Genomic DNA, 23,809 nt, shown 5'->3' with positions numbered 1-23,809 from the left:
TTTTTCCATCTCTCTTATAGGTGACAATAACAAATTGACCCCATATCACCCCCCGCTTTTAGCCAAGAGAAAGAAATTTACCACAAGACGGTCTTTCCTACTTGGTGCACTTGCAGTTGAAACTCAGTGTTCCCGCCTAGATATCAGGGCATTGTGATTCAACTCTTTGAGTCTCAGTTGATTCATCTAGAAAATAGGAGTGATAATACTACCTCTTACCCAACAAAACTATCGTGAAGATCCATAAAGATAAGTGTCTTCGTCCATTTTGTACTGCCTTTTTTTTTTTTTTTTTTTTCTTGTCTTGCTCTGTCAGCCAGACTAGAGCGCAGTAATGCCATCTCAGCTCACTGCAACTTCCCCTTTCTGGGTTCAAGCAATTCTCGTGGCTCAGTCAGCTGAGTATCTGGGATTACAGGCATGTGCCACCATGCCCAGCTACTTTTTGCATTTTTGGTAAGGAGGCTGTTTTGCCAGGCTGGTCTCAAACTCCTGGCCACAGGTGATCTGCCCACCTTGGCCTCCCAAAGGGCTGGAATTATAGGCATGAGCTACTGTGCCCAGACTGTTTTCTGTTGGTTATAACAGAATACCTGAATCTGGGTAATTTGTAAAGAAAAAAACAATTATTTCTTATAGTCATGGAGGCTGAGAAGTCCAAGGTCAAGGGGCCACATCTGGTGAGGGCCTTCTTGCTGGTGAGGACTCTGCAGAGCCCCAAGGTGGCACAGGGCATCACATGCCCACTGATCAACTAATCCCTTCATGAGAGCAGGGACCTCATAACCCAGTCACCTCTTAAAGATCCCCTCCTTAATATTACCATGTTGGGGATTAAATTCCAACATAAGTTTTAGAGGAAATAAATATTCCAACCATAGCAATAAGTTTGGTAAAGCTTCTTGCAACAGAGCCTGACTCAGAGTTGGAGCACTATATTTTCCTTATGCTAAGTGCCACTAAGATAATATTAGCAACTATGACACATATAGAAAGTAATACATGTCATCACAACTTTTGCAAATATAGAAAGTAATACATGTCATCACAACTTTTGCACTGGTTACCCTATTCTGTGAAGATACCTTGAGAAAATAACATAAACTACTGAAACTTCTTTATGCTTGAAAAATGTTCATCATAGTAATCCTTTAAAAAACACTGGCAGTAACATGAATAGCCAACAGTGGGGGAATGATTACATAAATCTGCATTTTCCAATGTATATTTTTTTACTATGCAAATGTTCTTTAGCAATTCATGCATATAAATATACTTATAAAACTTGTAGTTTTTAAAATATTTTGTAATTTTGTTTTCTTTTTATTTAACAGACACATGTAATGCTTATTACATCATACCAAGCACTGTTCTAGGCATTGTTATAGGCACTTCAAAAATATTTAGAATATTATAAATATTAGCTCATTGATACATGTTTTACAATTTTTTGTGAAATTTTTTATGTTTAAAAAAGTATTACAATTCTACAAAAAATATTAACTTAATATAATCTTCAATAATATTCATGTTATTAAGACAAAATTCAACTTTCTGTTTAACATGTGACACATACTTTAAATCAATAATGTAAGACAAAATATAGTTTGTGATTTACATTTTGAAACGGAATTGTTTATTATGGTTAGTTTAGGGACCAAGCCTATATTCAGTATAGATTAAAAGTAACTACATGCAGCTGGGCCCGGAGGTTCATGCCTGTAATCCCAACACTTTGGGAGGCTAAGGTGGGTGGATCACCTGAGGTCAGGAGTTCAAGACCAGCCTGGCTAACATGGTGAAATCTCATCTCTACTAAAAATACAAAAATTAGCTGGGCATGGTGGCACACGCCTGTAACCCCAGCTTCTCGGGAGGCTGAGGTATAAGAATCATTTGAACTCAGGAGGTAGAGGTTGCAGTGAGCCAAGATCAAACCACTGCACTACAGCCTGGGCTACAAAGTAAGACTCTGTCTCAAAAAATAAAATAAAATAAAATAAAATAAAATAAAATAAAAGTAACTACATGCTATGGCAGTTAAATGGACAAAAGCTATTGTGATTGCCTAATGTTTAGAATTTTTGCATTTTAGCTTAAAATATCAACTTTTTTAATTAAAAATTTCTTTTCACATCAGATGAGTAATGTGCTGATGTCGTAACAAAGAAGTTTGAAGGAGTCACATCTCACTTATTAGCATGAAAACCCAATCGTTGCCCTTTATGAATCACAAACTTTGGATCGCAACTGTTTTATTTTTGGACATTTTATACTTTGTTTCGAAACAAAGAGATGAGAGAGATTTCAGGCTGTCATTTGCAAACAATTTTCTACAAGTACATTTGGAAATGGAATTGGGGTATGGATAATCATTATTCCCAGTAAACGACTTGTTCCTTGCTATTGTTTGAATGTGTCCCCTAAATTTCTTTTCTTTTCTTTTCTTTTTTAGACAGAGTCTCACTCTGTCATCCAGGCTGGAGTGCAGTGGTGCAATCTCAGCTCACTGCAACCTCCACCTCCCGAGTTCAAGCAGTTCTCCTGCGTCAGCCTCCGGAGTAGCTGGGATTACAGGCACCTGCCACTATGGCTGGCCAATTTTTGTATTTTTTGTAGAGTGGGGTTTCACCATGTTGGCCAAGCTGGTCTCAAACTCCTGACCTCAGGTGATCTGCCCGCCTCAGCCTCCCAAAGTGCTGGGATTACAGGCATGAGCCACTGCGCCCGGCCAGCATAATGTTTTTAAGGTTCATCCATGTTATAGCATGCATCCATGTGGAATTTATAACTGCCCAATAGACTTCTTAGGTGTTAGTCCCCAGTGTGTTGTGCTGAGCGGCGTATGGACTGAGGAACTGGCTTACTATCTCCAGTAACCCTGTGTGTATCCACATGACACCCACCCAGAGGCTCTCAGGCTGCTCAGCTTTAAAGGGGCAATGCTTTAAATAAAAAACTGAGCTACTTTTTACTTTTTGAAATTAAAACAAATGCCATTGCTGTCTTTGACAATATGACTCCCCTGGAATGATGTTCATGAATCTTCTAGAAAATCATGAGCACCTTATGGGACCCCCATGAAATGGATCTTTTTGCAGCCATTAGATGTGATGCTCATGAAGACAAAATGTATGAGAAAAATGTTTATGATCTATTGTCACAGGGGAAAGTGTAATACGAGGTCATAGTATGCTACGAAAATTAGAGGAAGACCATTTAAAACTATGTAAAGATACTTCTGGTAAAAAGACAGAAAGGGAATGTACAAAATAATAACAATACCAGGCTGGATGGTAGAACCATGGGTACATTTTTTTTCCTTCCTGAACTTTCCAAAGATCTGTAATGTGCTTATATTACTTTCATAATTTAAACCATGATCACTGGCCTTGAGCAGCTTTTTGCTCAAGTCAGCCTTGGTTCAGGCCATCACAAAAGTACATGCAGACCCTCATGTATCTATAGATAGGAATCTTTAAGTTAAATGATTGGAAAATTACACAGGAACCACTTTCTGATGTTCACTTTGGAAAAGTAACTGCCATTGGCTTGCCTTTTAGAGGACAGCTTATTTTAATGAGGCCCTTTTTGTACTTCATTAATCCACCCCAATGGCCTTTAATTAGACCAAATTCTGATTCCCATACACTTCTTTAAACAAAAGAACAGTACATTCATGTAATGTACCAGCCCACCTATTTTAATGTGTTGGGACGGACGTCGGCTTTGTTGTTCAGGAGGTCTGAGGTCTAACCGTAGCTGTGTGGACTCTGGCAAGTGAAACTCCCCTCTGAACTTTTTTCTTTCTCATCTGTCCCATGTGAATAGGAGTCCTGACCTCGATGGAGCTCTAAGTGAGAAGGAAATTCTCAGCTCCTTAAATGATCTCTGTATTTCTCATAAGTAGACATACTCAAGCTGAAAAGCAGGAAAGTAGAAGTGTGATCAAAAGGCTGGAAAGCAGGAAAGGGAAGTGTGATTTTAAAAAAGGGTACACATGAAAATAAGCAAGACAGGAGAGAAAGCACCAGAGGGTGAATCTCAGGAGACCTGAATTCTACTCCCAGCTCTGCCCCTGGTCACTGGTGATCCTGAGTTAGTCATTTCCCTTCTTTAGGGCTCAGTTTCTTCTTCTGTGAAATTAGGTGACAGGTCCAAGGCCCCTTTGATCACAAATCCTTTTTTTTTTTTTTTTTTTTTTTTTGTTGAGATGGAGTTTCACTCTTATTGCCCAGGCTGGAGTGCAATGGCGCGATCTCAGTTCACCGCAGCCTCTGCCTCCTAGGTTCAAGCGATTCTCCTGCCTCGGCCTCCTGAGTAGCTGCGATTACAGGCATGCGCCACCACGCCCTGCCAATATTGTATTTTTAGTAGAGACAGGGTTTTTCCATGTTTGTCAGGCTGGTTGTGAACTCCTAACGTCAGGTGATCCGTCCACCTTGGCCTCCCAAAGTTCTGGGATTACAGGCATGAGCTACCGAGCCCACCCCCTCCCTCTTGTGACAAATTCTATTAATATTTCATGCTGTATCATAGGACAAGGATTGCCTATTTAGCCTCATTTGGTTCTTACAGGACCTCTTTGTTATTCAAAGGACTCAGCAAAATGTTGACTTTTTAATCTTTTAATTCATTCTCCCGTCATCTGTGAAGTAAATCAGAGGAGAAAATCCAGATCAACATTCCCATCTAAGTCAGTTTCTTGAGTCTGATACTTAACAAACAATAAACTGATGAATCATGAGATGGCCTTGGAAAATATTAGACACTTAAATCTTCTCAACATTTTTGAGGAAATAGGCTGTAAATGGGGGAAGAAAAAAATGTAAATGTGTTCAAGATGGGGAATTGTCTTAAATAAAAATAACTACATTTTATTTTTAAATTAAAAAAAAATACTTCCTCTGCAAGAACACTTAGGATGAGAACAAAAATACTATTAGGGTTTTTTTTTCTTTAGAACTCCCAGCCAACTCTTGCTAAACAGAGCATTTTGGAAAATTTGCATCATGGCTGCAGATTCAGGCAAGGAGGATGGTTGGGATGGGTGACTTTTCCATCCACTTTCCTGGTTACTTGGTTTCCCTGATGGTGCCACTCTGCTCTAAAACCAAACACCATCATCATCGGGGGAAGGTGTGGGGTAAAAGCATAGAGGTGGCAACATTTATCTTCCGGCTCAGTACCTGGTTCTCTCCCGTGGTGGCAACTCCTCTAAAAAGGTGCCCACTACACCCATAGTTTTTTTTGTTTATTTTTTTCCACACAGTCAAAGCTTTTTACCAGGAGAAAACTTCTAAGTGTATTGTTCAGATCTATAAGTGGTCGAGCATGTTCTACACTGGGTTATATGTTCCCAATGTTGATAAGCTTCTACGGGATACAAAGGCAGAATTTTCCAGCTAGCGTTACAGTCACTAGCCTGGGTTGAGATAGCATGGAGATGTGAGAGGAAGGGGTGTTTCTAGGGTCTATCCATCAGGGTTCAGTTGCAGAAACCACTAGGGTTAATTTAAACAAATGATCCCTTGACAAGAGAATTAGGTACTTAAAAAAATGTTTTAGGTACTGTAGGAAGAGCCCTAGGGTGACCTTCCAAGAATGACTCCCCAGAACAAGATGGCAGAAGTGGCCCATGAGGGAGCTGCTGCTTCTGTCACTACAGTAAGTTGGAGAATCAGGAAATACTAGGATCACATCGTTCCTGACACCTACAAAGCTAAGAACCAGACAGTGGGACTCTTCCCACTTCTGTCACAGAACTCCATTGTCTCCACATGTGTGCATGCCAGGAGAATGGCAGAGAATAGCAGACCTGTGGCCCCCACCTTATTTCTGCCTTCCAAACCCCCAAGTGAGTTTCCTTGATGGGCTCAGAACTCCAGCTCTAAAGGAGTCTAGGAAATTAATAGCCTTTCTCTTTTTATCTGAAGCATTTAGCAAGCATATTAGCTGGAAAAATTACCCCCACTTGTTTCTGCCTTGGAATCCTATAAAAGTTTATCAACCTTGGGAACATATAACCCATTGTAGGGTATTCTCAACCACTTATAGCTCAGAACAACACATTTCGAAGTTTTTCTGGGAGTGGGAATGGAGCTGAGTGGGCCTATCTGTAATATTTGACATGGAGTGGGGAACAACACAACTCCCCCCAGGCCCCTTTAGGTTCACTCTGATACACCAAAGCCAGCCCTGAACACCATCATGTGTATAAGAAGAATCTATGCAAAGTGTAAGGCCTTCTGGTGGGGGAGGACTCATAGTATAGAATATAAATCACTCTTGGCTTCCCAGAGCTTATGCTGACTCATTTGAGAAACAGAAACAGTGACTGGCAGGCCAACATATACTTACACATGCATATAATATACATATATGCACACACACATATATAAAACTTTTGAAAACAAATGTACTACAGAATTTATGATTTGCATATTTTAAAAATCTACCTTAGATAGCATCAGTATGTAGAGGCTAGGGACATGTTCAATTCCAACATTTATTGAGGGCTGACTGAGTACCAAATGAGGGCTAGATACATCCATGCATGCTTTTCCATTTAATCTCCATAATATGTGAATTTAGAATTCCAGAAGCATGAGATAGCTAGACACATAGATATCCTTGGATATATAAAACAGTTATTAGACTTCCCTGGTAGGGAAATTTAGGGATAGACACTGAGTATGTGTGTAGATGACACATTTGTCTTTATTGAGAAAGAGCGTTGAGAGGAAGGTGCACTTATTTAGAGAAGATGTCGGATTTCCAAAATCAGACACGTGGGGAATAAATATGTGTAGCTCACATGGCATTGCACTGCTGATGATCATCTTAACTATAATTTAATGGTTAGCTTATAATTTAATAGTGTTATGAATGAGGTGTTATGAACTCAGCGTACTGCCTGGTTGTTATGTGCCTGTGTATGCACACTTCTGTGTGTTGGGGAGGGGGAAGTTCTGTTTCAAAAGTCACCAAAGAGAAAGTTACTCTCTTAAGTTATTCTACTTTAGAGGAAGTTATTCTCTTAAGTTATTCTACTTTAGAGGAAGTTGTTCTCTTAAGTTATTCTCTTAAGTTATTCTCTTAAGTCTACCAAAGAGAAAGTTATTCTCAAGTTATTCTACTTAAGAGGAAGCAGAAAAACACTAACCCACTGACACAACACATCACAAAACACAGAACACAGAAGTAGTTGGTCAGAACTCTCATATTCAAAGACAGATCTTCCATCTCCAGCAGCCGAAGACTTAAGCCATGTTCTGGGTAAAGTAACAAGAGGAAGACATTTTTCAGAACTCTCCTGAGGAAATCAAAGGCTTTTGGGGGGCAATTGGGTGGGTAAGGATTCTGTATTTATAGGTACAATGTGTCCAAGATGGATGGAAGAAGACCTCCTGAATTGGGAGGTAAGTCTTGCCACCAGGTGGCACACACTATTTTCTTTCTTGTTCTTTTTTTATTTATTTAATTTTCTATATTGATAGTAATACTAACAATGGTATCTACTGAGTTTTGGTTTTGTTTTTGTTTGAGACAGAGTCTTGCTCTGTTGCCCAGGCTGGAGTGCAGTGGCGCGATCTCAGCTCACTGCAACCTCTGCCTCCTGGATTTAAGCAATTCTCCTGCCTCAGCCTCCTGAGTAGCTGGGATTACAGGCACATGCCACCATACCCGGTTAATTTTTGTATTTTTAGTAGAGACAGGGTTTTGCCATGTTGGCCATGCTGGTCTTAAACTCCTGACCTCAAGTGATCCACCTGCCTCAACTTCCCAAAGTGCTGGGATTATAGGCGTGAGCCACTGCTCCTGGCTTATGTATGTGTTTGGTATTTACTACCTCATTTAATAGGCATGTCATTGTTCTCATTTTCCAGACAAGAGAAGGACACTTAAAGAGTTTACCAAAGTCGGTCGGGCGCGGTGGCTCAAGCCTGTAATCCCAGCACTTTGGGAGGCCGAGACGGGCGGATCATGAGGTCAGGAGATCGAGACCATCCTGGCTAACATGGTGAAACCCCGTCTCTACTAAAAAATACAAAAAACTAGCTGGACGAGGTGGTGGGCGCCTGTAGTCCCAGCTACTAGGGAGGCTGAGGCAGGAGAATGGCGTAAACCTGGGAGGCAGAGCTTGCAGTGAGCTGAGATCCGGCCAGCGCACCCCAGCTGGGGCCACAGAGCGAGACTCTGTCTCAAAAAAAAGAGTTTACCAAAGTCATAGAAAAAATAGCCATGAGCTCCAGGATTTAAACCCACGTCTGTCTCCAAAGTCTGAGCTTTTAGCCACCATTGAGTTCCTAGCATCAGGACTGAGTCAACAAAACTACTGTGGAAGTAGGCCCAGTTCTAGCACAAATACAGAGAAGATGTGGAATAAAAATAATCCAAATCTCCAAGTGCTAGGAATGAAGAAAGCCATCAAAGGCAGAGCAGCTAGCTGAGGTGATTTCATAATAGCCCAGAAGAATATGGATCTGTAGTTAGGGCCAGGGCCTAATACCCATCACAGGACAGGAGGAAGGCAGTGAGCCCTGCATAAAATTGAAGGCCTTGAGCTGGTGTGGTGGTACGTGCCTGTAGTCCCACTTGGAAGGCTGAAGCAGGAGGACCGCTTGAGCCCAGGAGTTTGAGGCCAGTCTGGGCAACATAGTGAGACACCTTATCTTCAAATAAATAAATAAATAAATAAATAAATAAGGCCTTGTAGCACTCTTCCTCCTTAAATGGGGATAGAAAAACTGAACACGGGCCCTGGGAATCAGCCAGGAAGCTCACCATTTGTTTAAGGTCCTGAACATGAGGAGGAAAATGTCATCCGGAGAAATCTAAACCCTGGGTCTGTGCCATGTGCATAGGAGTGAGGGCCATTGACACACTCAGCATTCTGGCAGAAGCAAATGTGTGAATCATCTCCATGGAGAAAATGTTACTACTCAAGAGTTTCAAGGACTCCCATAGGGAGAAACAACCTGTTGAAGACAAGTTCACAATAAAAAATTACAGATACCCTGCTATGCTGGTGAGAGTCAAATCCTGTCTAAGATTTAAAGAGTGGAAATCAGGTTGGACTGCAAAAAGAAAGAAAAGAAAAAGCAACTGTGTCAATTCAGGCCAGAAAGAAGACAGACATAAAGAAAGCCAGCTGCAAAGTTCACAGGAACATCGCTTCCCCCAAAGTCAGTCGGCAGCTGCAAAATGCCATAAGACCCCCTCTTTGAGTGATGTCTGCTTTCCTACCAAACTCCCAGACAGCTTTGCCATACCCACCTATTGCTGGGCACCCAATTGCTGAGCTACTGTTGCCTTATGGGAGCACCCAGTACCTAGTTAATCATCACTTCTCTTAATCGATCCTGCCCCCAACCAGAGTAGGAGCAACCAATCCAGAATTTATGCCTACTTCCGTTGGAATCTTCAGAATCCTTCAGCAGCTTCCTGTCTTCCCTCTTTGGAGCGACATTCCACAGTTCCCCTGGAGTGGCCTCCCTTGCTGGACAGAGTTAATAATGAATTTGGTCAAACTACAGACTGGCTCCTGATGCTCCATGGTGATTAGATTTTATCAGTAGAGAGTTAGCATATGCAAGAAACAGAAAAATTGGCACTTACCAAAAGTCAAAATAATAGAGAATCTAGAGAATGCTATAAAAAATAGTTGATTTTAAAGGATTAAAGAAATGATGTTGACAATAATAATGATAGCAAACATATAAAACTGTTCTAAGAGCTTCACAAAATATTAACTCATTCAGTCCTCACAAAGCCCCTGTGAAGTAGGTAGGTACTATTGCTTTCTCTCTTTTACAGATGAGATATTAGGAAATTTGCTCATGGTTACCACAAGCTATTAGAGTGGCAGAGCTGAGATTTGAACCCACACAGTTTAGTTCCAGAGCAGATGCTATTAATCACTATAAATTAAAAAGCAACAGGACACTATTAAATAAGAGTAGGGCAATTTGAAGAAAGAACCAAATCAAACTTCCAGAAATGAAAAATAGAGGCAATCATTCATTCATTCATTCATTCATTCATCACATATTTATTGAGCTCATATAATGTGCCAGACACACAGAGGCTCTGAGGATATTGCAGAGAACAAACAAGACAAAAATCCTTGTCCTAGTAGAGTTTACTTTTTCTTTTTTTTTTTGAGATGGTGTCTCGCTCTGTCACCCAGGCTGGAGTGCAATGGCGCGGTCTCAGCTCACTGCAACCTTCGCCTCCTTGGTTCAAGCGATTCTCCTGCCTCAGCTTGCCGAGTAGCTGGGATTACAGACATGTGCCACCGCACCTGGCTAATTTTTGTATTTTTAGTAGAGACAGGGTTTCGCCATGTTGGCCAGGCTGGTCTCGAACTCCTGACCTCAGGTAATCCACCCACCTCGGCCTCCCAAAGTGCTGGGATTACAGGCATGAGCCACCATGCCTGGCAGAGTTTACATTTTAATGAAGAACACAGATAATAAATATAATGCATAGCATGTTAGGTAGGGATAAGGGCTACACAGAAAAAACAAAGTAGGGAAGGGGAATGTGAAACATCAAAAAGGGGGGTTAAGGCCACGTGTGGTGATGTGCACCTGTAGTCTCAGCTACTGGGGAGGCTGAGGTGGGAGGATCGCTTGAGCCTGGGAGGTCGAGGCTGCAGGTTCCCCTGCACTCCAGCCCGGGTGACAGAGTGAGACCCTGTCTCAAAAAAAAAAAAAAAGAAAAGAAATTAAAAAAGAAAAGAAAAAAGTGGGGAGGGAGCAGTTGAAATTTTAGATAGGGTGTCTGAGAAAGCCTCACTGAGAAAGTGATTGTTATTCCTGTCCTGAAAAAGTGAGAGAGCAAGTCAAACTGCTGCATGGGGAAGAACTTTTCAGGCAGAGGAAATAGCCAGAACAAAGGTCCTGAGTGGGGAACATGCCTGGTGTTTTTAAGTTACAGCAAGGAGCCTTGCTTGCTGTGTGGACAGAAGTAGAGAGAGAGAGAGTGTGTGTGTGTGTGTGAGAGAGAGAGAGAGAAAGAGAGAAAGGGAAGAGAGAGAGTAATGGGAGATGAGTTCATGACATAACAGGGGGCTGAATCGTGCAGGGGCTTGCAGGCCACACTGAAGACTTTGGTTTTACTCCAATGACAAGGGAGCCACTGGTGGGTTCTGAGCAGAGGGACATAAGGATCTGAGTAACTTTCACAGCATCACTCTGGCAGCCATACTGAGAATACAGTGTAGGTAGACCAGCTAGGAGACTATTGCAATAATCCAGGCAAGAAATGATGGTAACTTGGACCAGATCTGTTTTTAGGTAAAACCCATAAGATTTGCAGTATTTGCAGTGTGAGACAAAGAGGAATTAAAGGTTTTTAAACTGAACATTTGTAATATCTGAATACCACCTTCAATCTCATTAAATGAGATAGGAAAAATGGCAGGGTTTGGGAATGAAGATCAGGAGCTCAATTTTTAAACTTCCAAGTGGAGATATCTCCTAGTCAGCTAGGTATAGGGGTCTGGAGTTTAGGGGGGAGGTCTGAACTAAAGATATAAATTTGAAAATTATCAGCATATCTGTGGGATTTGAAGTCATAAGACTCAAGACTCATGACTTCATCTGGAAAGTGGTTGAGACTGCGAAAAAGAGAAGCGGTCCAAGGACTAATCCCTGGGGACTTCATCATTGGGAAGTAGGGAAGATGAAGAGGAACCAGCTAATGAGACTGAAACAGAGCAACCAGAAATATAGGAAGAAAACCAGATGACGGTGGTGTATTCAAAGCCAGATGAAGGAAGTTATTAAGGTGTAAAAGCCAATAGATGGGTTAAACAGAAAATTAGGCCCAGATGAAAACAAAATTAGTAAATTCAAAGTTAGAAGAGCAACGGAAATTTTAAAAAGAGTGATTAAGGGAAATGAAGGAAAAAGAGATTCAACATGCATTTAGTGAGCGTCCCTGCAGAAAAGAAGAGAGAATATGAAAAAAGCAATCTTTAAGAGGAAAACATCTGAGAGTTTTCTATAATAAAATTTAAAAAGACGTGAGTGTTGTAGGTTGGTGGGTTGGTTTCCCCGGGAAGTAGACTCGGACAGAGATTAGCATGCAGGAGGCTTATCAGGGAGCGCTCTTGGGATCAGCATCAGTGTAGGGGATGGAAGCAGAACTGGGCAGAGGGAGAGGGTGAGTTATGATGGAGTCTCAACTAAGACTTCAGCCACCTCATGAAAAGAATGACCTGGTTTGCCCAGGACTTGGAAGTTTCGTAGGATGTGGAAATTTCAGTGCTAAAGCCAGGATAGTCTCTGGCAAACTAGGATGAGTTGATCATCCTACCACAGGGAACTCTGAGACTAAGATGAAACCTTAGAATTGCCCACCATAGGGATGAGAAGACCAGTTCTTTGTAATCCTGCATCGACCAATCACTGGATAAAGGCTGTCCTCAGGAAGCAGTGTGACCCTGTGAGTAAAGCAGCACTATTCAGCTGAGGGCAATTCCTGGAGAGGACTGACATTTCTGACATTTGAGCATTGTCTCCTAGAAGCAGCCCCAGCTCCCAGTATCTAGCATCTGGAGGATTAGGTCCATTAGTCTGGAAGAGAGATTTGGGTAGTGCAGGATTGCATCTACCATAATGGGTCTTTCTTTTGATAGTTCTCAAAAGAAGATGTACAAATGGCCAACAAACATATGAAAAAATACTGAATATCACTAATTATCAGGGAAATGCAAATCAAAACCACGATGAGATACCACCTTACTCCTACAAGAATGGCTATAATTAAAAAATTAAAAAATAATAAATGTTGGCATGGATGTGGTGAAAAGGGAACACTTTCACATTGCTGGCGGGAAAGTAAACTAGTTCAACCAATATGGAAAAACAGTATAGAGATTCCTTAAAGTACTAAAAGTAGATCTACCTTTTGATCCAGAAATCCCACTACTGGGTATCCACCCAGAGGAAAATACATCATTATATGAAAAAGACACTTGCACACACATGTTTATAGCAGCACAATTTGCAATTGCAAAAACATGAAACCAGCCCAAATGCCCACCAATCAATGAGCAGATAAAGAAAATGTGATATATATATATATACACACACACACACAGACACCCCATGGAATACTACTCAACCATAAAAAGGAACAAAATAATGGCATTTGCAGCAACCTGGGTGGAGTTACAGACCATTATCTAAGTGAAGTAACTCAGGAATGGAAATCGTATGTTCTCATTCATAAGTGGGAGCTAAGCTGTGAGGATGCAAAGGCATAAGAACAATACAATGGACTTTGGGGAAGAGAGGGAAGGGGAGGAGGGAGTGAGGGATAAAAGACTACACATTGTGTACAGTGTACACTGCTAAGATGATGGATGCACCAAAATCTCAGAAATCACCACTAAAGAGCTTATCTATGTAACCAAACATCCCTGGTTCCCCCAAAAACCTATTGAAATTAAAAAAAAAAAGAAGACTTGAAAGGATCAAACTGTTTTTGAGTAATTTAACTCTGTCCCAGAACAAAGCCTGAGACATTTATAAGAACATGAAGACATCCAGCATCTAACGAGGTAGAATACACAATGTCTGACATCTGATAAAAACTTACTAGGTATGCAAAGAAGTAGGAAATTATGATCCATAATGATGAGAAAAATCAGTTAATAAAATCATATTGAAAAACAGCATAGATGACAGAATTAGTGAATAAGAACATTGAAAGTTATTGTAAGTATATTTCACATGATTGAGAAGCTAGAGGAAAGATTGAGTATGTTAAGTAGAGACATGGAAGACATAAAAAAGGCCAAAATTGAACTTCTAGAGATGAAAACCATAATGTCTGAGATAAAATGTCGCTGTATGGCCTGAACAGCAGATTAGACACGACAGGAGTTAATAGAACTCATCAGGAAGATGTAAGAATTAGAACCACTGTGTACCTAACAGTAAAGCCTCAAAGTCAAAGCATATTAAACAGAAATTAACAGATCCATAGGAGAATTTGATAACTTCACAACCATAGTGGAAGATTTAAATACTGCTTTATCAATACTTGATAGCAAAAAAGTGAGATTTTAAATAAAATATATACTTTTAAACATTTTAAATAGAAGTCCAAAGTAAGTACAAATTGGCATTGAAGGTCTATAACCTCATGTACTGAGACATTTGTCATCTACCATGAGCTACTTTAGGGCAAGAAATGTGTCCTGTTTAGGATTGAATCTCCAGGGCCCAGCATGGGGCCTGACACTTTTTAGATTATCAATAAGTAAATACTTATACATTCTAAATAATAAGTGAATTCTAAGTGAGTGGCTAAAGCATTAGTAAGTCTATAGAAGAATTAAATAGGCAGTTAAACAGTTTGAATTAATGGAGATGTATACAACTGAATCCAATAGCAAATAGAGCATACATATTTGTTTCAAAAACATGAGAACAACCATAAAAGTCAACCATACAGTAACCATTAGGCAATGAAATTTTTGCTATCATGCAGTTGCAGGCGACTCTAACTCTAACTGATGTTTTCTTGCTATATAAGCAGTGAATTCAGATACTTTTAATGGTTCTTGCAAGTATAGTTATTTTATGTTCTGGGAAGTTGAGGAGGGGGCAACACTTCCCTCCTCCCATCCTTCATGCTGACAAGCTAATATCACTTCATAATCAGGCAATAAAAATAAAAGTCTTGATACAAGGACCTGACAAAACAGCAAGAAGCAATGTGGAACTCAGCACAGCAGGTGCAAGAAGTGACTTAACAAAACCTTACAATCAGACAATATTAGAATTCAGCCCAAATCTCAGTGTTGATCATCATCTTATTGAGAAGATGAGATATCAACTGTAAAATTATACTGTATTAATTGTATAATAAATGGACATTCAGTTTTCAGCTCATATGTTGTTTCTATAAACTCCCCTGTCAAAAAAGTGCATTCAAGTACATACTGTTATAGTTAGATATCTAGGTTAATTGAGCCCTATCTGATGATAGGCAGGACTCTTATGCCCAAGGCAGTGAAACAAAATAGACATCAGTCTTATGGAAGATTTCTTCTTTTTTTATAACAGTTTTATTGAGATGTAATTCATATACCATACAATTTATCCGTTTAAAATGTACAATATGATGTTTTTAGTACATTCACAGAGTTTTAAATCATCAACACAATCAATTTTAGAATATTTTCATTACCCCTGAAAGAAATTTTGTACCCATTAGACCCATTAACGATCATTCTTCATTGCCCACAACCCTAGGCAAACACTAATCTACTTTGTGTCTCTACAGATTTGCCTATTCTGCATATTTCATATAAATAGAAGCATACACTCTGTGGTCTTTGTGACTGGCTTCTTTCACTGAACGTTTCCAAGGTTCATCCATGTTGCAGCAGGTATCAGTAATTCATTCCTTTTTATCAAATAATAGCCCATTGTATAGATAATACCACATGTTATTTATCCATTCATCAATTGACAGACATTTGAGTTGTTCCTACTTTTCAGCTATTATGAATAGTGTTGCTACGAAGAATTCCTGTGTAAGCTCTTGTGGAGACATTGGTTTTCATTTCTTTGGGTTATATAGCTAGTAGTGAAATTCCTGGATCATATGATAAATCTACGTTTCACACTTTGAGGAAATGCCAGATTGTTTTCCAAAGCAGCTGCACCATTTGACATTCTCATCAGCAGTGCAGTTCCAATTTCCCCACATTCTTGTCAACATTTGTTATGTCTTTTTAAATTATAGCTATCCTATTTCATTGTGGTCTAAGTATTGCTTTAATGGGGCTTCTTTCTTTCTATCTTTCTTTCTTTCTTTCTTTTTTTTTTTTTTTTTTTTTTGAGACAGGGTTTTGTTCTGTCACCCAGGCGGTGGTGTAATCATGGCTCACTGCAGCCTCAACCTGCAGGACTTAAGTGGCCCTCCCACCTCAGCCTCCCAAATAGCTGGGACTGCAGGCATGCACCACCACACCTGGCTAATATTTTTTTTTTTTTTTTTTTTTGAGAAGGAATCTCACTGTGTCATCAGGCTGAAGTGCAGTGGTGCAATCTTGCCTCACTGCAACCTCCACCTCCCTCCGCCTCCTAGGTTCAAGTGATTCTCCTGCCTCAGCCTCCTGAGTAGCTGGGACTACAGGTGTGCACCACCACTACCAGCTAATTTTTTTGGTTTGTTTGTTTGTTTTTAGTAGAGACGGTGTTTCACCATGTTGGCCAGGATGGTCTTGATCTCTTGACCTTGTGATCCGCCCACCTTGGCCTCCCAGGTGTTAGCCACCACACCCAGCCCTCCTGGCTAATTTTTAAATTTTTTGTAGAGACTGGGTCTTGCTATATTGCCTAAACGGGTCTTGAACTCCTAGGCTCAAGCAATCCTCCTGCCTCAAGCCTCCCAAAGTGCTGGAATTACAGGCATAAGACACTGTGCCAAGCCAGTGAGGCTTCTTTCTGATTTCGTGTTCTGCAAAATAAATGAATGTTTTTAATTACTTTACATAATCTATACTTTATTAACTTTGTTTACTCAAAAAAAAATCAGATTTGTTATATAAAAAGTGTTTGGTTTTCTATTACTGTATAACAAACCATCCCATAATTTAGGGGTTTAAAACAAGAACCATTTTATTCTCTTGCTATTCTGTAGGTTGACTGGGCTCTCCTGGATTGTTATTCTACTCCATGTGATGTTGGCTGGGGCTGCAGTCACCTGGGAGTGCTACCGTACAGGAAAATCCAAGCTATCTCACTTACATGTCTGGTACCTTGGCAATGATGGCTGGAAGGCTGGACTCAGGTGGGGTACTTGAGCAGCTAGGATATTTTCTATTTCTACGTAGTCTCAAGGCCTCTGTTTTCCACATGACCTCCCAAGCAGAGTAGTTGGACTTCATACATGGCAGCACAGAGCTCCCAAAAGTGCAAAAAGGGAGACTTTGAGACTTTTGTAAGACTTTGGCCTGGAACTGGTCTAAGCATCACTTCTACCATGTTTTATTGGTTAAAGCGAATCTGGGCCAGTCTAGATTCCACGTGAGAGGGGACTACAGAAGGGCAGGAGTCATAGGAGGCATGGATCCTTGAGGGCCACCTTTGGAGACTAGATACCAAAAACAACAATATCAACAGCAACAAAAGAAAACAAACAAGCAAAAATAGCCGGGCACATTGGCTCGTGCCTATAGTCCCAGCTACGCAGGAGGCTGAGGTGGGAGGATCTCTCAAGCCTGGAAGATTGAGGCTGCAGTGAGCCATGATCATGCCACTGCATTCCAGCCTAAGTCACAGCGACACACTGTCTCAGAAAAACATTAAGGATAACTTTTGAGCACATTATCATTGTTAGTTATTGATTTTACTAAGAAACTAGTGGATAGCATCTATTATGCCTGAATAAGGAGTTTTTGTGTCCCTTGCAATGCTGAAGACTGTTGTTCACATCTCCTCTTAGCTTGTTTTAAGCCAGAGTTTAATTTTTAATAATTCAGTGATGAATCTTGTTTAATCTCTTAAACCTCTTACCTAATTCTCTTTTACATTATGGGATTAAACACATTAAAAAGAAGATATGGCCAAACAATGACTCACTCTTCTTTCAACCAGATCCCCAAAGGCAGATAGACTAGAAGAAATGTTGCAGAAGTGAATGAAATACACAAGTCTAAACTCAGATATAAATCATCAGAGGCTCAGTCTATTGACTCCAACTTCTCCTTTCTTTTACGGCACAAAAATTAGTCTTAAAGGTTTGCTAATGCTACTCACTGCTGTACTTGCCACAAAATATTCCATAATGAGGCTGACATTACTAACTCACTATCACAAACTATTTGCTTTGAGCTGTTTCTCTAACAGTGGGGAGGGGTCACACTGAGTCATCCACACTCTCACTTAGTCCCCTGAGAACCCTGAGGAGATTCATTTGCTTGATGGCTGGGCAGGATTATCAATATAGGGATGGTGGCTGTAGAGTGGGACCTTGGGCAGGTGGACCATGTGCTCTTTGGGCCCAGGGCTGTATTAGGCTGAGGAGGCTGAAGGAAGAGGCTAAAGTCACAGACTGGTTGAATGGAGCCCAATCAGGTCAATTTACTCTACAAAACCCAGACATGGTGCCCTGGTGGTATTGACAGAGCTCTGTGTTCTCACTCACTCACTTCCTGATTCTGCCTGGGCTGGTGAAATGCATCGTGATGGGGTGGGGCTGGAAGGGCCCTGCTCTGGGGCCATCTGTGTTTTACTTCTTCTTAATAAGATCTGGAAAGTTCCCCCACTTTTCCACTATGTTCTTTCCAACCACCAGCCTTGTGGGGAGGGTTGGGGAAATAAAATAGGAACATCCTTTATGCCATGATTAAGGGGAGCTAAATAAAACCCCCCTCTCTGAAAAAACCTGCCATGTGGCTCAAGATACCTCTAGGACAACCTCCTTTGAAGCAAGGCATTGAAGCAGCTGCTTAAAACCAAATGAAACTGGATGCAATGGCACATGCCTGGAGTCCCAGCTACTCAGGAGGTTGAGGTGGGAGGATCACTTGAGTCCAGGAGTCCAAAGTTGTAGTGCTCTATAATTGCACCTGTCAATAGCCACTACTCTCTAGCCTAGGCAACATAGTGAGACCACATCTCTGAAAAAAAATAAATAAAGCAAATGAGGTTTGGGTGATCTTACATATACACCTCTTCTCTGCCATTAACACTTTATCAATTTAGTTTATCAGACTTGCCCAGTGAAACATCTGAACTCTGGAAAAAGCACTCTAGACTGTATACTTTTAGTGCAACCTGAGGCCCCAAATTTCAACCTTGAGAATTCTGCATATTTCTGCCAATGATAATTTCAACTGTTGTACTGGAACTTTGTGTAGAAAGTATCAAAATATCATGATATCAAAATGAAACAGTCCATGCTTTACAGCCCACATTCCTCAGCTGGTTCAGAAGCTGCATTATTTTTATTGTAAGAAAGCAAAAGCCAAACCAAAATTGGCAGGGTGGGGGAGGGTGCATATTTAAAAACCGTGACCTCTCAGTGAGCTAAACCAAGAGAGAAAAATGAGAAGGATCATAAAAACTTCAGGGTAGGCCAGGTGCGGTGACTCACACCTGTAATACCAGCACTTTGGGAGGCCAAGGCAGGCAGATTACTTGAGCTTAGGAGCTTGAGACCAGCCCAGACAACATGGTGAAATCCCATCTCTACCAAATATACAAAAAAATTAGCTGAGCATGGTAGTGCACACCTATAATTCCAGTTACTCGGGAGGCTGAGATCAGAGGATCACTTGAGCCTGGGAGGCAAAGGTTGCAATGAGTCAAGATTGTGCCACTGCATTCCAGCCTGGGTGGTGGAGTAAGACCCCATCCCAGAAAAAAAAAAAGCAGATTATATGGTGTAAGTTCATGTCTTTGTACATGTGCCCACCTCCCTGTTTCCACTCCCACTTTTTTTCCACCTCCCATCCCCCAACTCCTGTGTCCCAGGCAAGCCTGGCTTTCTGAATTCACTTTCACTGCTGCCAGCCATTGCGATTAGCAGCCTGATCTATGGAGTGCAGGCGCATCCTGGTCTGACCCCCAGCTATGTGTTAAGCCAAGGAGAATAGGCTCTCCCCCAGCAGGGGTAGAAGATGGCATTTTGGAAGGTAAGTTCAAAACAGAAGAGTAATGGCAAACCCACCCGACAACCATACCACCAATTTCAATCTAGCTTTGTAATGAAGCCAACATTTAAACTCCAAAAATGTAAAAATATAAAATACAAATAATTTCTAAAAAGAATCCTAAGAATCCAAATGGGGAAGGAGACATACTCCTCTATACTGCCCCTCCCCCTGCATCGACAGTCGCTTTCGGTTCCATCTACCAGTTTTCTGGACTTCCCTGCCAGAGGCTTGGGGCTTGTGGGGAGAGGTCCTTAGGCTATTCCTTTTTCTTTTTATTTTTTAAAGAGTTGGATCTCACTTGTCCAGTGTCCTTAAACTCCCGGACTCAAGGAATCAGCCCACCTCAGCCTGCTGAGTAGCTGGGACTAAAGGCACACACCACCACGCCAGGCTCCCTAGGGTGTTTCTGACTCAGCCTTTACCAACAGCCTTGCCCAGGCTATGGAACTGTTCATCTGTGCATGCATATGAGCTGCACCCCCACTCCTCTACAGTCTCAAAAAGCGCCCCCCACATCTCCCACAACAGTGAATATATAAATTATTGACACCAATTGAACAAGTGTTTCTGTGTCAGATACCAAGAAGGGTACTGAGGTTACAGAAATAAAGACAATCCATGAATTTTTTGGATGATCTCATAAACAAGTCATGTAAATGACTATTATACTATGTACTAGTCCATTCTTACACTGCTATAAAAATACTATCCTAGACTGGGTAACTTATAAAGGAAAGCGGTTTAAATGACTCACAGTTCTGCATGGCTGGGGAAGCCTCAGGAAACCTACAATCACAGCGGAAAGGGAAGCAAGGCACTTTCTTCACAAGGTGGCAGGAGAGAGAGCAAGCAAGAGCAGGAAAAACTGCCTCATTATACCATCGGATCTCATGAGAACTCACTCACTATCACAAGAACATCATAGGGGAAACCACCCCCATGATCCAATCACCTTCCTCCCTCAACACGTGGGGATTACAATTCGAGATGTGATCTGGTTGGGGGACACAGAGCCAAACCATATCACACTACATGTTGAATTCCAGAATAGAAGTGTAATGTGTCGTGAGCACATGGAAGAGGAAGCGTTTGACACTATCTATGGAAGGGAGGGCTTAAAAGCTTCATGTATAATGCTTTGACTGCAAAGAACAGAGTGCCCGATTACAATGGCCTAAGCAGTAAAGATATTTGCTATCTTACACGTAAGAAGTAGGGAGCTGAGAAGTCCAGGGTTAATCTAGAATGCCATTAAGAACCAGGCTCCTTTAGTCCTGTGCATGAGGGGAGAATCATTTTACTATAAATCTCTTTATTTAAATCACTTTATTTTAAATCTTCTTCATTGTGAATTTAATATGAGCATTTCATGCTTATATTCATCATTTCTGATTCATCAGTTCTGAATTTTTTCAGTAGATAAAATACATTTCAGGGTTTAAAAAATGTGATTAACTTACTCAGGCCAAATATGTTTACTTATCCTACACACGTGATGCAGTACCTTTCAGTTCTGCAGTCAAGACTGTACATTCCTTGATTGTCCCAAGAGTTGCTGAGTTTACCTTTATAGCAATCATTTTAGAGTCCAGAGGTAATTTATCTCCAGCTCTAATAAAAATGACAAACTAGGTCAACTTTATCTGTCTTTGAAATATGTTAGGAAGAGCCGGGCACGGTGGCTCAAGCCTGTAATCCCAGCACTTTGGGAGGCCCAGACGGGTGGATCACGAAGTCAGGAGATCCATACCATCCTGGCTAACCCGGTAAAACCCCGTCTCTACTAAAAAATACAGAAAACTAGCCAGGCGAGGTGGTGGGCGCCTGTAGTCCCAGCTACTCGGGAGGCTGAGGCAGGAGAATGGCGTGAACCTGGGAGGCGGAGCTTGCAGTGAGCGGAGATCTGGCCACTGCACTCCAGCCTGGGCAACAGAGCGAGACTCTGTCTCAAAAAAAAAAAGAAATATGTTAGGAAGAAAAGGCAAGGTTGCAATTTTTTAAACTGTATTTATCTGTTTGATTACACAAGAGTAATACATGTGTGTTCTAGAAGGTGTGGGCAATAAAGGAGGTTATGTTAAGTTGAAAGCATGAAGAAGGACAAAGGGGGCCTCCTGGAGTTGTGCAATGCACAACTTATGAGGCTATATATGACAACCTTATTCTGAACACAGAGCATAGAAGTAAAAATGCCCCATGACTCTACCTCCCAACATCAATATTAACATTTTGCTAAATTCAGCCCTTCTTCTAGGTATATAGTATGTTTAAATGATGTTATAATATATACCTGCTTTATAACCTCTTTCACTTATAATTCATTATAAATATTTTAAATACTTAAATATTCTTAAAAATATTATTCTGAATGGCACCATGTTTTATTGTTTTGTTTTGTTTTGTTTTGTTTTTTGAGAACAGAGTCTCACTCTGTTATCCAGGCTGCAGTGCAGTGGTGCCATCTCCGCTCACTGCAACCTCTGTCTCCCCGGTTCAAGCGATTCTCATGCCTCAGCCTCCTGAGTAGCTGGGACTACAGGTGCATGCCACCACGGCCGGCTTGTTTGTGTATTTTTTTGTAGAGATGGGGTTTTGCCCTGTTGGCCAGGCCGGTCTCAAATTCCTGGCCTCAAATGATCCACCCACCTCGGCCTCCTGAAGTGTTGAGATTACAGGCATGAGCCACTACGCCTGGGCTGTTGTTTCATCTAACAAACACTTATATGGTATTTTTATGTGAGCCCATATTTTAAGCTCATTAAAAATATTAACTAGGCAAGGCACAGTGGCTCACCCCTATAATCCCAGCACTTTGGGAGGCTGAGATGAATGGATTGCTTGAGCCCAGGAGTTCAAGACTAGTCAGGGCAGCATGGTGAAACCCCATCTCTACAAAAAAATACCAAGATTGGCCAGGCATGGTGGCATATGCCTGTAGTCCAGCTGCTTGAGAGGCTGAGGTGGGAGGATAGTTTGAGACCAGGAAATTGAGGCTGCAGTGAGCCATGCTCATGCCACTGCAGTCCAGCCTAGGCTACAGAGTGAGACCTCATCTCTAAAATAATAATAATAATTAACTCATGTGATCCTGCAAAGATATCTTTGTTTGCCCCTCCAGATGCCTCTATCCCCTCCCACCCTGCTCTGTGCCCTGGGAGGCTAATCTGAATAGAAGGCATCAACAGACTCTGTGACCTTCCCCAGGTTTGCCCAATGAGAGCTGTGGTAGGTTGGATTATCATTCCAAACCTAATTTCTCCCGGTGTTAGGATTTTCCATGTAAGTATATGGAATACAAATATCTATTCCATTTATTTTAGGATCAGTCACATGACACACTTTGGCCAATGGGATGTTTGTAGACACCCTGAGCAGAGGACTGGAATGGAGTTTCCTTGGGTTGGCCTCTTGGTCACTCTCTCCAAAACGACAGGCCCATGAAGCAGACCTGTATCTGACCCAAAGCCTGAAGCAGAGCAGGCCCAGTCAACTCAGAAGTAAGAAAAACAAATGTTTGTAGTTTGTAGCCACTGAGGTTTGTGGGTTCTTTGCATACACCATTATTGCAGTCAGGGATTGTAATTACAGGTATCTCAGGAGACAGAAGACTGGACGGCAAGGTCAAGGTATATACAAAGGGTCACAGGGCTGCTGGGTCCTTTCTTCAAAGTCACAGCTTCTCCGCTCCACGTCTCTCCACGCCTCTCTCTCTCTGGGTTCCAATAACTACTCAACTGCTCCCTAGCACACCCTGCTGTTGCCTCAATAGAGTCTCTTTTTTAGATTATCTTTGAATTACCCAGTTTGAGAGTGTCTTCTGTTTCCTGCCTAAACTCTGACTGACAAAAAAAAAAAAAAAAATCCTCATAATCATCTTATTATATAGGTACTAGTATCCCATTTTACCAACAAGAAAATAGAAAATCAGAGAGGTTACATAACTTGTGCAAGGTCACACAGCTAGTAAGCGGCAGACCTGAGATTTGAACCCAGGCAGGCTAGAATCATGCCCACTTCACTATGCCACTGTGGATCCATCTAATGGTCCTGTTATAATTCCCTTTTCCAGCTCCCTATGGCTAGACATTTAGGTGGTATTTATAAGCCTGTTATCAC

At 41.3% G+C, this 23,809-nt stretch overlaps 1 long non-coding RNA gene and 2 pseudogenes across 1 annotated transcript; 2 read left to right on the top strand and 1 right to left on the bottom strand.

The window, feature by feature from the left end:
* LOC111543157 overlaps positions 1-5,409 on the top strand; it is an 8,284-nt pseudogene extending 2,875 nt beyond the window's left edge.
* LOC111543230 lies at positions 2,135-2,245 on the bottom strand (annotated as a pseudogene).
* Positions 5,410-7,202: 1,793 nt separating the features above from the next.
* LOC111543046 lies at positions 7,203-23,591 on the top strand. The gene is made up of 3 exons (XR_002731736.1): positions 7,203-7,421; positions 22,812-22,918; positions 23,014-23,591. It is a non-coding gene; the product is annotated as an uncharacterized LOC111543046 (long non-coding RNA).
* Positions 23,592-23,809: the final 218 nt, after the last annotated feature.

The sequence above is a fragment of the Piliocolobus tephrosceles genome, chromosome 5 (genome assembly GCF_002776525.5).
Source record: "Piliocolobus tephrosceles isolate RC106 chromosome 5, ASM277652v3, whole genome shotgun sequence".
Lineage (NCBI taxonomy): Eukaryota > Metazoa > Chordata > Mammalia > Primates > Cercopithecidae > Piliocolobus > Piliocolobus tephrosceles.
Note: the sequence above shows the minus strand (reverse complement) of the source record. Positions and strands in the feature narration are given on the sequence as shown.